Source organism: Arachis stenosperma, chromosome 4 (genome assembly GCF_014773155.1).
Source record: "Arachis stenosperma cultivar V10309 chromosome 4, arast.V10309.gnm1.PFL2, whole genome shotgun sequence".
In the NCBI taxonomy this organism is placed as follows: Eukaryota; Viridiplantae; Streptophyta; class Magnoliopsida; order Fabales; family Fabaceae; genus Arachis; species Arachis stenosperma.
In genome coordinates, this window is record NC_080380.1 from 27,468,826 (window position 1) to 27,483,569 (window position 14,744).

Sequence of the window (14,744 nt, forward strand, 5' to 3'; positions counted from 1 at the left end):
ATACTTAGTAGACACTACTTTCTCCTGCCAATAAAGAGGAAAAGAAGGCTCCCCACTCTCATCTAAAAAGAAGGGTCGGACATCTCCAGTAGCCCGAACCTTGAAATAAAAGTTCTTAAAATCATGAAAGGACTCATCATACAGGGTGCAAAACTTCCTTCCCTGGTTAGCCCTAAAGGAAACCCAAGATACCTTCCCTCCACCCGACCCTGGCTTCGTCAACACAAACAAGTAGGAAAAAAGAGAAATAGAGGGAGCAACGCCCAAGAACTGACACAAAAGTTGAAACAGCTTTAAAAACGCCCAAGAATTTGGATGGAGCTGCGTAGGAGCAAGATTACAAGACCATAACACCTCAGACTCCAGATCGGTAAAAGGAAGTCGGACGCCCAGCTTAGAGAAAAAACAATCATAAGCATAAAAGAAAAGCTTCTCGGAACTATCTAGGGGCGGGAAGCACACTCTCTCCTCGGAATCCGGGGCCACTAGTTCGTAATCCCTCTCAGACTCCCTATTTTCACATATGCTACAATGCCTACGGAACCTAACTAAGTACTCAGAATCTACCACGGTAGGGACTCTTAGAGGAAGAGGGTCTACCCAATCAAGACCACACGGAATTTTAGTCGATATCGCTTGAAGAACCTTTCGAGACATAAAATTTTTTTTACCTACAAAGAAGAATACAACAGCAAGCAAAAAATCACATAAAGAAGACAAACACGAAAAACCCATTCAGCAAAAACAAGAAACAAAAACCTCACAAAGAAGTGGGGCAACACAGAAACACCAGGGAACAAAAAAGAGCCCCCCCATATAAAGACAAAACAGCAATGGCGGCTTCTCTTTTGGGGCAACCCAGGCATAAAGAAAAAGAAATAAACAAAGAGCCACGCAAAGAACAGAAGCATATGATCACAAAGAGAAAACATGGGAACAAACCTGGAAGAAAAAACGAAGACGAAAAGCTCCGAAGCAAGGAGAACGAAACAACGGCACAGAGGAAACCCCGGAAAGACACACAGAAAGATTCGGGAAAGCAGAACAAAGAGAAAGAAGAAGCAGCGCTCGTAAAAGCATAAACAAAACGCGGAAAGGAGGAAAGGAGCAATAAATAAAGCCTTCACAAGAGCCCGAAACGGAAATCGAGGAAAACGGTAAAATGCAATAAATGCAGGAACGGCCATTTTTTGAATTTTGAAAAACAGACTACTATGCCCGAGCACGACCTCCCAAAAAGGACGAACTCGGACAGGGGCACTGTTCATACCCTGACCGGGGTCCTCCAACTCGGCAACTTCCGAAGAAGTCCGACCTTGTCCTAAAGGCTCACACCTAAAGGTCGGACCTCGGACAAAGGGCAAGGAAGGCCCATCAAAAGGAACGCAGCCCAAAACTAAAGGCCGAAAAGGCCTAGAAAAGGCGGTTCCACAAAGATAGAGATAAAATTCCCAAAAGATAAGATAAGATAAGAATATCTTATCCAGGGAAGATCACTGCCAACTACTATAAATACACTGGAGCACCCAGGTATGGCATTCATTCCAAATCTACACATATCTGCTTGGACCCATGCTAACTTAAGCATCGGAGTGTCATTGCAGGTACAACCACCAACCATTCTGAATATCAAAGCTCGGGTCACCGAACTCCCCCCTCGGGCCTCTCCAGACGACCGAGCTACACGTTTCAGGTAACCCGCGGAACAGAAAGCATGCTCATAAGAAAATCAAAGTGATTCAATTACCATGTGCATCAAAAAAAAAGTTTCAGCATCTGAATAAAAGGGGATACAAAAAGAAATTCCCCAATGAAAATAATGCACATGGGATAAAAATAAAAAGTGAAACATGAGCATGTAATACAAAAGTGGGAAAAATTATGGGTAGCTAGGTATGATTTTAAAGTTATATAGAGTGTATGTATGCTAGGTGAGATCTTAGACTAATCAAGGATTCACTTTATAAAGCTCACTTAGCCATATATATACCCTTACCCTTACCTTAGCCCCATTACAACCTTGAAAAGACCTCATGATGTTTGCATTGATGCATTAAATATTGTTGATTGGTTAGATGAAGAACAAAGTGTTAGAAAGCATGACTAGGGAAGAGTAGAGTGATTGACCCTAGACACTTGAGAGTTAGAGTGATATACACTACCAGTGAGGGTTCAATGCTTGATTCTATGTTCCCTGCTTTCATGAGCTATCTTCTTACAAGTTTACTTGTCTTTATTTTATATGATTTGAATTAGTGGAATTTGAATTATTTTTGTCTTTGAGAATTTATTTATTTTTAATCAAGTAGGTAGAAACATTTTGCATGTAGTTGCATTTCATGCATTCTACCATTCCTCTTCATCTTTATAGTTCTCTTGAGCTTAGCATGAGGACATGCTAATGTTTAAGTGTGGGGAGGTTGATAAACCCATATTTCATGGTTTATCTTGTGCTCAATTGAGTGAATTTTATCAACTCTTTACCCACTTATTCATACTATTTGCATGTTTTACATTTCCCTTCCTAATTATGTGCTTTGATTGAAAACATGCTTCTTTGGACTTATATTTGCTTATTATTAATCCTCTCTTATTACCATTAGATGCCTTGATATGTGTGTTAAGTGTTTTCAGAGATTACAAGGCAGGAATGGCTCAGAGGATGGAAAGGAAGCATGCAAAAGTGGAAGGAATACAAGAAGTTGGAGAAACTGCTAAGCTGTCCAGCCTGACCTCTTCGCACTCAAACAGCGATAACTTTAGCTACAAAGGTCCAAATGACGCGGTTTTAGTTGCGTTGGAAAGCTAACGTCCGGGGCTTCGATTTGATATATAATATACCATAGTGGCCCTGACGCTAGGTGACGCGACCGCGTGCTCCATGCGGCCGCGTCGCAAGTGACGAAAATTAGCGAATTTGAATTCGCAACCAGCAAATTCTGGGCTGTTTCTGACCCAGTTCTCGGCCCAGAAAATATAGATTAGAGGCTATAAAGTGGGGGAATGCATCCATTCATTATCATGCTTTTTATAATTCACTTTTTATGTTTTAGATGTAATTTTAGAGAGAGAGGTTCTCTCCTCTCTCTCTCTCTCTTAGGATTAGGACTTCTCTTTGTTTTAGGAGTGACTCTCAATCCCAGGTTCTTTATTTTTATTTATTTTCAATATTCCATGTTTAGATTGATTTTCTTAATTAATGTTATTTGAGATATTTCAGATTGATGATTTCTGTCTTTTATTGATATAAATAATTTGGATTTTCCTGTTGCCCAATTGGCTTATGAATATTTTCCATGTTAGATTTTACTGCTTTGAATGAATTGAAGGTATTTCAGATATTTATAATTTTAATTTAGCTTTTTACATTCTTGTCTTTGGTTAAATAACTGGTGACTCTTGAGTTATCAAACTCATTGTTAATTGAAAATTGGAATTCATCCACTTAACTTACCTTCATAGTTAGAGGTTAACAAAGTGGAAGAAAAATCCAATTCTCATTACAATTGATAAGGATAACCAGGATAGGACCTCCAGTTCCCATATCTTGCCAAGAGTTTATTTTACAGTTATTTATTTATTTTTATTGCTTTAAAAATATATCTGTGACCACTGCCCAACTAACCTTTTACCTTAATCCAAAACCCCAAACACACTTTTTCATAACCAATAATAAGAACATACCTCCCTGCAATTCCTTGAGAAGACGACCCGAGGTTTGAATACTCGGTTAACAATTTTTAAAGGGGTTTGTTACTTGTGACAACCAAAACGTTTGTACGAAGGGATTTTTGTCGGTTTAGAGACTATATCTACAACGCGACTGTTTTTATGACATTCTTTACTGGCAAAAATCTTAACGTCAGAGAGCATCTTGAAGCATCTGTTACCAAGTTGCAAGAAGCTATGGACCAAATAAAGGAAGAACAGAATAATAAAAATAGCATGCTTTGCAAATTGCTTGGGGAACAAGAAGAGCAAAGGCGTGACTTAAAGGAACTGAAGCGTCAAAAACTATCTCTTGAAGGACCAAGCATCCCACAGACTAGTGGAACATCCAGTTCTCAAAATAAAGATTGTTGAGTCCTAATCTTAGCTTTAATTCTGTGATAGTTGTTCTCATAGGAATTTACCTTAGAAGTTATATAGGAGTAGTAGTAATTAGTATATCTATTTTGATTTTATTTCCAATTAAGCTATAATTTATCTTTCTCATCATCATTAAACATGAATAAAATAGTAGATTTTTAGAATAAAGAGGCAATATTTTTTTCGAGTTCTTAATAAGAAAAATTCTAATTACTTAGATGTGGTGGCAATACTTTTTGTCTTCTAAATGAATGCTTGAACAGTGCATATTTTTTATATTGAATTTCATGAATGTTAAAATTGTTGGCTCTTGAAAGAATGATGAACAAGAGAAATATCATTGATGATCTGAAAAATCATGAAATTGATTCTTGAAGCAAGAAAAAGCATTGAAAAAAAAAACAAGGAATCATTGGATAAAGAAAAAGAAAAAGCCAATACCCCTTAAAACCAAAAAGGCAAGGGTGAAAAGGATCCAAGGCTTTGAGCATCAATGGACAGGAGGGCCCAAGGAAATAAATCCAGGCCTAAGCGGCTAAATCAAGCTGTCCCTAACCATGTGCTTGTGGCATGAAGGTCTAAGTAAAAAACTTGAGACTGAGTGTTTAAAGTCGTGATCCAAGGCAAAGGAGTGTGCTTAAGAACTCCAGACACCTCTAATTGGTGACTTTAGCAAAGCTAAGTCACAATCTGAAAAGGTTCACCCAGTTATGTGTCTGTGGCATTTATGTATCCGGTGGTAATACTGGAAAACAAAGTGCTTAGAGCCACGACCAAGACTCATAAAGTAACTGTGTTCAAGAATAAACATACTACACTAGGAGAATCAATAATACTATCTGAATTCTGAGTTCCTATGGATGCCAATCATTCTAAATTTCAAAGGATAAAGTGAGATGCCAAAACTGTTCAGAAGCAAAAAGCTACTAGTCCCGCTCATCTAATTAGAATCTGAGTTTCACTTGAAACTCTGAGATATTATTGCTTCTTAATTTCTTTTTATCCTATTTTATTTATCTAGTTGCATGGGGACAAGCAACAGTTTAAGTTTGGTATTGTGATGAGCGGATATTTTATACGCTTTTTGGGGGTAATTTCATGAAGATTTTAGTATGTTTTAGTTAGTTTTTAGTATATTTTTATTAGTTTTTAGGCAAAATTCATATTTTTGAACTTTACTATGAGTTTTGTGTTTTTCTGTGATTTCAGGTATTTTCTGACTGAAATTGAGGAAGTTGAGCAAAAATCTTATTTATGCTGAAAAAGGACTGCTGATGCTGTTGGATTCTGACCTACCTGCACTCGGAATGGATTTTTTGGAGTTACAAAAATCCAATTGACGCACTCTCAATTGGGTTGGAAAGTAGACATCCAGGGCTTTCCAGAAATATATAATAGTCCATACTTTGTGCGAAGATAGATGACATAAACTGGCGTTTAACACCAGTTCAATGTTGCAGTCTGGCGTTCAGCGCCAGAAATAGGTTGCAAGCTGGAGTTCAATGCCAGAAACAGGTTAGAACCTGGCATTCAACTCCAGAAACAGCCCAGACACGTGAGAAGCTTAAGTCTCAGCCCCAGCACACACCAAGTGGGCCCTAAAAGTGGATTTCTGCACTATCCATCCTAGTTTACTCATTTTCTGTAGACCTAGGTTACTAGTTTAGTATTTAAACAACTTTTAGAGATTTATTTTGTATCTCATGACATTTTTAGATCTGAATTTTATACTCTTTGACAGCATGAGTCTAAACTCCATTGTTGGGGGTGAGGAGCTCTGCAGCGTTTCGATGAATTAATGCAATTATTTCTGTTTTCCATTTAAATACACTTGTTCCTATCTAAGATGCTCATTCGCACTTCACTATGAAGAAGGTGATGATCCGTGACACTCATCACCTTCCTCAATCCATGAACGTGTGCCTGACAACCACCTCCGTTTTGCATCAGATTGAATGAGTATCTCTTAGATTTCTTAATTAGAATCTTCGTGGTATAAGCTAGAATTTATGGCGGCATTCATGAGAATCTGGAAAGTCTAAACCTTGTCTGTGGTATTCCGAGTAGGATTCAATGATTGAATGGCTGTGACGAGCTTCAAACTCGCGATTGTTGGGCATAGTGACAAACGCAAAAGGATCAATGGATCCTATTCCGACATGATCGAGAACCAACAGATGATTAGCCGTGCTGTGACAGAGTATTTGGACCATTTTCACTGAGAGGATGGGAAGTAGCCATTGACAACGGAGACGCCCTACATACAGCTTGCCATGGAAGGAGCCTTGCGAGTGTGAAGAGGAGGACAAGGGAAAAGCTGAAATTCAGAGGACAAAGCATCTCCAAAACTCCAACATATTCTCCATTATTGAGTAACAATTACTTATTCCAAACACTTTCACTTTTTACAATTAAAATCAAAGAACTTTATTGGCATCCTAATTAAGATTAATAAGATAACCATAGCTTGCTTCATACCAACAATCTCCGTGGGATCGACCCTTACTCACGTAAGGTATTACTTGGACGACCCAGTACACTTGCTGGTTAGTTGTGTGGATTGCAAAGGTGTGATTGCAATTTCGTGCACCAGCCAGCTGAGTAAAAGAGTCACCGAAACTCTTCCTAGTACTCTCCCAAACAATACAGAAGAGAATCCAAAAAGAGAGTGCAAGGCCGTAACCTTACTTGGTGTGGCCGAACCTAGAGAGGAGAAGGAGGACGTGAATCCCAGTGAAGAAGACCTCATGGGACGTCTTCTAGACAAAAAGGAGTTTCCAATTGAGGAACCTAAGGAATCTGAGGCTCATCTAGAGACCATAAAGATTCCATTGAACCTACTTCTGCCATTCATGAGCTCTGATGACTATTCCTTCTCTGAAGAGGATGAAGATATTACTGAAGAGCAAGTTGCTAAGTACCTTGGAGCAATCATGAAGTTGAATGCCAAGTTATTTGGTAATGAGACTTGGGTGGATGAACCCCCTTTGCTCACCAATGAACTGTATAACTTGGTTAGACAGACATTACCTCAAAAGAAAGAGGATACTGGAAGGTTCTTAATACCTTGTACCATAGGCACCATGACCTTTGAGAATGCTCTGTGTGACCTGGAGTCAGGCATAAACCTCATGCCACTCTCTGTCATGGAGAAACCAGGAATCTTTGAGGTTCAAGTTGCAAGAATCTCACAAGAGATGGCAGACAAATCCATGAAAAAGGCTTATGGACTAGTAGAGGACGTGCTAGTGAAGGTTGAAGGCCATTACATCCCTGCTGATTTCATAATCCTAGACATTGGGAAGGATGAGGATGAATCCATCATCCTTGGCAGACCTTTCCTAGCCACAATAAAAGCTGTGATTGATGTTGACAGAGGAGAGTTGGTCCTTCAATTGAATGAGGACTACCTTGTATTCAAGACTCAAGGTTCTCCTTCTGTACACATGGAGAAGAAGCATGAAAAACTTCTCTCAATACAGAGTCAAACAAAGCCCCCACATTCAAACTCTAAGTTTGGTGTTGGGAGGCCATAGCCAAACTCTAAGTTTGGTGTTGAGAGGCCACAACCAAACTCTAAGTTTGGTGTTGGGAGGCCCCAACCATGCTCTGATTATCTGTGAGGCTCCATGAGAGCCCACTGTCAAGCTATTGACATTAAAGAAGCGCTTGTTGGGAGGCAAACCAATTTTTATTTATCTATGTTATTTTATGTTTTCTTTAGGTTGATAATCATGTGGAGTCACAAAAACAACTGCAAAAATCAAAGCAAATTTAAAAACAGCATTAAAAACAGCACACCCTGGAGGATAAGCTTACTGGCATTTAAACGCCAGTAAGAGTAGCAGAATGGGCGTTAAACGCCCAGCCTGGCACTAGACTGGCGTTTAACGCCAGAACAGAGCATCAAGTTGGCGTTAAATGCCAGAAACAAGCAGCAGTCTAGCAATAAACGCCAAAATTGCACTTTAAGGGCATTTTTGCATGCCTAAATGGAGCAGGAATGAGAAGTCCTTGACCCCTCAGGATCTGTAGATCCCACAGGATCTCCACCTACCCCACATCTCTCTCTCTTCCTCAGACATCTCTATAACACTCTACCCAAAACACCACTCACCTATCAAATTCTATTCTCTTTCCTATATTCTCTTCACCAATCACCTCCATCCCTCTTCCCCAAAAAAACCCCACCTACCTCACTTTTAAATTCAAACACTTTTTGTTCCCAAACCCACCCAATTCCATTCGGCCACTCTCCCTCTCTTTCCCTATAAATACCCCTCTTCACTCCTTCATTTTCACACATCACAAACACTCTCCTACCCCCTTGGCTGAACCACATACCACCCTCCATCTCCTCCTTTTTCTTCTTCTTCCCCCTCCCCTTCTTTCTTTCTTCTTTTGCTCGAGGATGAGCAAACCTTTTAAGTTTGGTGTGGTAAAAGCATTGCTTTTTGTTTTTCCATAACCATTTATGGCACCTAAGGCCGGAAAAACCTCTAGAAAGAGGAAAGGGAAGACAGTTGCTTCCAACTCTGAGTCATGAGAGATGGAGAGATTCATCTCAACAGTCCATCACTAGAAAGGGGATGGAGCAAACACGAGAGTCCATTCATGGACCTCACAAGAGCATGAAGAAATTCCTTATCAAGAAATCCCTGAGATGCCTCAAGGGATGCATTTTTCTCCACACAACTATTGGGAGCAACTCAACACCTCTTTGGAAGGCTTGAGTTACAACATGGACCAACTAAGGGTGGAGTACCAAGAGCACTCCATCATTCTCCATGAGATTAAAGAAGATCAAAGAGCTATGAGGGAGGAGCAACAAAGGCAAGGAAGAGACATAGAGGAGCTCAGGCATTCCATTGGATCTTCAAGAGAAAGAACTAGCCACCATCACTAAGGTGGACCCGTTCTTTGATTTCCTTCTTCTTATTTTTCTGTTTTTCGAATTTGATGCTTTATATTTATCTATGTTTGTGTCTTCATTACATGATCATTAGTGTCTAGTGTCTATGTCTTAAAGCTATGAATAATTCCATGAATTCTTCACCTCTCTTAAATGAAAAATGTGTCTAATTACAAAAGAACAAGAAGTACTTGGATTTCAAATTTTATCTTGAAATTAGTTTAATTATTTTGACGTGGTGGTAATACTTTTTGTTTTCTAAATGAATGCTTGAACAGTGCATATTTTTTATAGTGAAGTTTATGAATGTTAAAATTGTTGGCTCTTAAAAGAATGATGAACAAAGAGAAATGTTATTGATTATCTGAAAAATCATGAAATTGATTCTTGAAGCAAGAAAAAGCAGTAAAAAAGAGAAAATAGCGAAAAAAATGGCAAAAAAAGAAAAAGAAAAAAAAAAGCAAGTAGAAAAAGCCAATAGCCCTTTAAACCAAAAGTCAAGGGTAAAGAGAATCCAAGACTTTGAGCATTAATGGATAGGAGGGCCCAAGGAAATAAAATTCAGGCCTAAGTGGCTAAATCAAGCTGTCCCTAACCATGTGCTAGTATCATGAAGGTCCAAGTGAAAAGCCTGAGACTGAGTGGTTAAAGTCGTGATCCAAAGCAAAAAGAGTGTGCTTAAGAACTCTGGACACCTCTAACTGGGGACTTTAGCAAAGCTGAGTCACAATCTGAAAAGGTTCACCCAGTTATGTGTCTGTGGCATTTATGTATCCGGTGGTAATACTGGAAAACAAAGTACTTAGGGCCACGACCAAGACTCATAAAGTAGCTGTGTTCAAGAATCAACATACTGAACTAGGAGAATCAATAACACTATCTAAAATCCTGAGTTCCTATAGATGCCAATCATTCTAAATTTCAAAGGATAAAGTGAGATGCCAAAACTGTTCAGAAGCAAAAAGCTACTAGCCCCGCTCATCTAATTGGGACTAAGTTTCATTGATATTGTGAGATTCATTGTATATTCTCTTCTTTTTATCCTATTTTGTTCTCAGTTGCTTGAGGACAAGCAATAATTTAAGTTTGGTGTTGTGATGAGCGCATAATTTATACGTTTTTTGGCATTGTTTTTAGATAGTTTTTAGTAGGATCTAGCTACTTTTTAGTATATTTTTATTAGTTTTTAAGTAAAATTCACATTTTAGGACTTTACTATGAGTTTGTGTGTTTTTCTATGATTTCAGGTATTTTCTGGCTGAAATTGAGAGATCTGAGCAAAAATCTGATTCAGAGGCTGAAAAAGGACTGCTGATGCTGTTGGATTCTGACCTCCCTGCACTCTAAATGAATTTTTTGGAGATACAGAAACCCAAATGGCGCGTTCTCAATTGAGTTGAAAAGTAGACATCCAGGGCTTTCCAGAAATATATAATAGTTCATACATTGCCCGAGTTTTGACGACGCAAACTGGCGTTCAAACGCCAACTTCCTACCCTATTCTGGCGTTAAACGCCAGAAACAGGTTACAAGCTAGAGTTAAACGCCAAAAACAGGCTACAAACTGGCGTTTAACTCCAAGAAAAGTCTCTACACATGAAAGCTTCAATGCTCAGCCCAAGCACACACCAAGTGGGCCCAGAAGTGGATTTCTGCATTATTTACTTATTTCTGTAACCCTAGTAACTAGTTTAGTATAAATAGAACTTTTTACTATTGTACTCGACATCTTTGATCATCCTTGATCTTGGGATCAGTTCTTTGAACCCTTTTTTGATTGTTTCATGTTATTAGGGCCATGCCTGGACCTTCATCACTTATGTATTTTCAACGGTGGAGTTTTTACACACCATAGATTAAGGTGTGGAGCTCTGCTGTTCCTTGAGTATTAATGTAAAGTACTATTATTCTTCTATTCAATTCAAGCTTATTCTTATTCTAAGATGTTCACTCGCACTTCAACCTGATGAATGTGATGATCCGTGACACTCATCACCATTCTCACTTATGAACGCGTGCCTGACAAACACTTCCGTTCTACCTGCGAAAGCTAGAGTGTGTATCTCTTGGATTCCTGGTCCACGATGCATGGTTGCCTCTCCTGACAACAGAGCCTTCTATTCCGTGAGATCAGAGTCTTCGTGGTATAAGCTAGAATTAATTGGCAGCATTCTTGAGATTCGGAAAGTCTAAACCTTGTCTGTGGTATTCCAGTAGGATCTGGGATGGGATGACTGTGACGAGCTTCAAACTTATGACTGTTGGGCATAGTGACAGACGCAAAAGGATCATTGAATCTTATTCCGACACAAGTGAGAACCGACAGATGATTAGCCCTATGTAACCCGTAGCTGGACCATTTTCACTGAGAGGATGGACGGTAGCCATTAACAACGGTGATCCCCCCTACATACAGCTTGCCATAGAAAGGAGTATAAATGATTGAATGAAGGCAGTAGGAAAGTAGAAATTCAGAAGGAATGACGCATCTCTATACGATTATCTGAAATTCCCACCAATGAATTACATAAGTATCTCTATCTTTATTTTATGTTTATTTATATTTTAATTATCAAAACTCCATAACCATTTAAATCCGCCTGACTGAGACTTACAAGATGACCATAGCTTGCTTCAAGCTGACAATCTCTGTGGGATCGACCCTTACTCATGTAAGGTTTATTACTTGGACGACCCAGTGCACTTGGTGGTTAGTTGTGCGAAGTTGTGAAAAAGAATTGAGATTACAATTGTGCATACCAAGTTGTTGGCGTCATTGAGATCACAATTTCGTGCACCACCTATCTCTACCCCCACCTTATATTTTTTCACCCCTCTCGCTCTCTCATTTTAACATTTTAACGCAGTATTACTAATTAATCAAAATAGTTACATATTCTTAGTGTTCATCACTTAGTGGTATCAGATATGATTGGACTTGTTTGGATGTGTTAAGCTTATTGAGCAGGCAAATGGAGTGGTTCTACAAAAGAGTAGTATGGAAGGTAGCAAACATTGTGGAACATGGTCATTTTCTGAAGTCCATGTTGATCCCGGTGAAGTTTGATAGTGGACTGGTTAGCAGGTTAAAGGCTGCAATGGGGTGCGAGGCAAGCTCCTTACCTATTACTTACTTGGGTGTGCGACAGGAGCAAATCCAAAGAGAATTGCAACATGGAGACCAGTGCTAGACAAAATAGAAAAGAAGTTAACTTGCTGGAATTCTTATTTGTTGTCCAAAGTCGGTAGGTTAGTTACATTAAATCAATAATAAATAGCTTGCCTATGTATTTTTTGGGCTTGTTCAAGATGCCGAAGGAGGTAACAAAGAAGATTATATCAATGTAGATAAAATTTTTTTGGGGTAGCTCAAGGAAAAAGAACTATGCCGACAATAAGATGGAATGTAATCCAAAAGCCTAAGGAGCATGGAGGGTTAAGGGTAGGGAACTTAGAGATGAAGAACGTATCGTTACCTTTAAAATGGTAGTGAAGATTTTCAGATGAAGGGAGCCATTATGGAAGAGGTGGTAAGTTCCTGTGATGATGTTGATATGAAAATTTCAGTGGACGATCACATATGTAAGGCAGCAAACAGTTCAAAGTTAGATATTATCAACTTGACAAAAGGAAATATATTGTATAAATAGATGTGTTAGGAAGGATGGAGAATGTGTGTGGGTAATGGAAGAAAATGAGATTTTAGAAAGATATCTGGGTGGAGATAAAATATTACAAGAGAAATTTTTAAAGTTGTTTATGATCTCAAGCATCAAATATAGTATGATTGGTGAGTGTGGTGTGTGGGATGGGTTTCGGTGGGTATGGAACTTTCATTAGAGGAGAAATTTTTTTGAGAGAAAAAAGGCACAAATTGGTGAATTAAATAATATATTAAAAAATATTTTTCTTTGTGCAGGTGTTGAGGACAGCATGACATGGAACCATAGTGCAAATGGAGTATTTAGTGCCAAGTCATGTTATGACTTTGCAATTGGTAGGAGCCTTGGCGTTTCAAATGTGAAGCATGTGTTTGATGACATATAGAGTGACTTGGTGCCACCAAAAGGGGAGCTGTTAGCTTAGTTTGTGATTATGAAAGGATTGAACACTAAAGATAAGTTGATATAGAGAGAAATCAAAGATCAATCTGATGTAAAATGTATGCTTTGTAACAAATGGCCAGAAACGATAAATTACTTATTTCTACATTGTAAATTTTCTTTCAAATTATGGTGGCTGTCTTTGGATTGGAGTAGTGCACAGGAGATGAAAATGGACAATGTTAGATCTTGGTTTGAAGGTTGGATAAATCAGGATGTTAGAAATATTAGAAAGAATAAATGATATATGTTGTTTTTTGCTATTATCTGGTTAGTATGGCAATGCAAAAATATTAGAATTTTTGAAAATAAATCAAAGATCATGGAAAAAGTTTGAAAATGTGTTAGGTGTTTAGTAAATCTATGAAAACAACAAAAGAAAGAAAAGAGTGTTAGATATGAGTCGGAAAAAGTAAAAGATATAGAAAATAAATGAATGTGGTAACATTGTCAATTGTTCATTCTTAATACACATATATTTGTAATGGGTGGTTACCTTACTTTTCTGTAAGGATGGGTGAAATACTTTGTGAGAAAAATGGTGGATGGAAAAAAGAAGACGAGACAATTATAGTTAAGTTAGAGAAAACGCTGCAGTTTTTTATAGAAGAAATCAATTTGGTAGAGAAAAAAACTATTTATGATGTTAGATAATAAAAACATAGTGGATTGGTTAAGGAATAAGAGAAACACAGCAGGAGAATTAAGATTTTTGAAGAACAAAACTTTTTGCTTTATAAATTTGGTCTAAAATGTCATAGTGATGTACATAGGAAACAAAAATTTTAAATGGAGAAAGCAATGGGAAGAATTATCGCAAGGATATACAACGCATTGGAAAATATGGCCTAAAGGAAAACTAAAGCATGGATGGAGCAATCTGAAAGCGTTGAATTTTTCTAAGTAGATATCTCATTTTTGTTATTATATAATTGTTATTAGGGGTACTAAGTTTATGTGCTATGAGTCATTTTGATGTCTTTGTTTAATAATATTCATTGATTGTTTAAGTATTCTTAATAACAATATCGAAAAGGATAATTAATCACATTGGTGGATATTATTTAGTGTATTTTTCTCTCCTTCATAGGAGTTGGTAATAAATTATCTAAAAAAAGATGGATACCTACAAAAATACACTTCGATACGCAAATTCATATATGTATGCTCAATGTTTTCGATCTCAATCATAAAAAATTTACCTATCTTGAGATTAGTGAATTTGTTTTATAAGTTTCTTTAGAAAAGAGATGACCATTTAAAATAAATATAGTTGGTTACTAAAATGAAGATAAATGTCTATCATGAAAAAGATAATACAAATATAAATCAAATTATAATATAAAGAATCTTTTATAATCGATTTATACGTTAATTATGATCGACTTATAATGACAGATCAAATATAAAGTTAGTTCGATTATATATAAAGTTTGATTATATTACTTAAGAAATTTGATTATAAATTTTAGGGCAAATCACGCATATAAACCAAGTGGAACCAAATTTTACACAATTCTACCAAAGAAAAAAACGTGACAAGGATCTACTAAGAGGACATTTCTATGTAGTTTGAATTAGAGCCATTCGAATTGTACCAATCAATAGTAATTCAAATCATCTTAATTCGAATTCTATTT